At 49.3% G+C, this 1,718-nt stretch overlaps 1 long non-coding RNA gene across 1 annotated transcript; it reads left to right on the top strand.

Moving 5' to 3' along the window:
• The first annotated feature begins 392 nt into the window (after nt 1–392).
• On the top strand, nt 393–1,491 carry LOC127922159 (uncharacterized). Its single transcript, XR_008110515.1, has 3 exons — nt 393–495; nt 851–1,248; nt 1,347–1,491. It is a non-coding gene; the product is annotated as an uncharacterized LOC127922159 (long non-coding RNA).
• The last annotated feature ends 227 nt before the right edge of the window (nt 1,492–1,718 follow it).

The following is a 1,718-nucleotide window of genomic DNA, read 5'->3' as shown; positions in this document are numbered from 1 at the left end:
CATCAAGCTGTCTCACAGGATCCTTCTGTAGCTCAGTTGGTAGAGCATGGCGCTTGTAACACCAGGGTAGTGTTTTGATCCAGGACCACCCATACGTAGAATGTATGCCCATGACTGTACATAAAGCGTCTGCTAAATGGCATATATTATTATTATTATATTATGACAGACTAACCCAGGTTTATCCCCACACAGACTGGTACAGGATGACAGACTAACCCTGTCAGGTTTATCCCCACACAGACTGGTACAGGATGACAGACTAGCCCTGTCCAGGTTTATCCCCACACAGACTGGTACAGGATGACAGACTAACCCAGGTTTTATCCCCACACAGACTGGTACAGGATGACAGACTAACCAGGTTTATCCCCACACAGACTGGTACAGGATGACAGACTAACCAGGTTTATCCCCACACAGACTGGTACAGGATGACAGACTAACCCAGGTTTATCCCCACACAGACTGGTACAGGATGACAGACTAACCCAGGTTTATCCCCACAGACTGGTACAGGATGACAGACTAACCCAGGTTTATCCCCACACAGACTGGTACAGGATGACAGACTAACCCAGGTTTATCCCCACACAGACTGGTACAGGATGACAGACTAACCCAGGTTTATCCCCACACAGACTGGTACAGGATGACAGACTAACCCAGGTTTATCCCCACACAGACTGGTACAGGATGACAGACTAACCCAGGTTTATCCCCACACAGACTGGTACAGGATGACAGACTAACCCAGGTTTATCCCCACACAGACTGGTACAGGATGACAGACTAACCCAGGTTTATCCCCACACAGACTGGTACAGGTATGGATGACAGACTAACCAAGGTTTATCCCCACACAGACTGGTACAGGATGACAGACTAACCCAGGTTTATCCCCACACAGACTGGTACAGGATGACAGACTAACCCAGGTTTATCCCCACACAGACTGGTACAGGTATGGATGACAGACTAACCCAGGTTTATCCCCACACAGACTGGTACAGGTATGGATGACAGACTAACCCAGGTTTATCCCCACACAGACTGGTACAGGTATGGATGACAGACTAACCCAGGTTTATCCCCACACAGACTGGTACAGGATGACAGACTAACCCAGGTTTATCCCCACACAGACTGGTACAGGTATGGATGACAGACTAACCCAGGTTTATCCCCACACAGACTGGTACAGGATGACAGACTAACCCAGGTTTATCCCCACACAGACTGGTACAGGTATGGATGACAGACTAACCCAGGTTTATCCCCACACAGACTGGTACAGGTATGGATGACAGACTAACCCAGGTTTATCCCCACACAGACTGGTACAGGATGACAGACTAACCCAGGTTTATCCCCACACAGACTGGTACAGGATGACAGACTAACCCAGGTTTATCCCCACACAGACTGGTACAGGATGACAGACTAACCCAGGTTTATCCCCACACAGACTGGTACAGGTATGGATGACAGACTAACCTCGGCACACTGGACCTTAGCGATGTACCCGTTGTTCTGGAGCTCCATCCAGTTAGCCTCGAACAGCTTGGGCCCAATCAGGAAGTTGAGATCAACGATCTTGTCGTCCTCTCGGACCAGCGTAGCGGTCAGACCCAGCTTACAGTGGGCCTGGACAATGGTCAGAACCCGACGGAACATCTTAGCTACAGGGCGAGACAAACGCAGACATTATTAGATAA

This window comes from Oncorhynchus keta, unplaced genomic scaffold, assembly GCF_023373465.1.
Source record: "Oncorhynchus keta strain PuntledgeMale-10-30-2019 unplaced genomic scaffold, Oket_V2 Un_contig_24775_pilon_pilon, whole genome shotgun sequence".
Lineage (NCBI taxonomy): Eukaryota > Metazoa > Chordata > Actinopteri > Salmoniformes > Salmonidae > Oncorhynchus > Oncorhynchus keta.
Note: the sequence above shows the minus strand (reverse complement) of the source record. Positions and strands in the feature narration are given on the sequence as shown.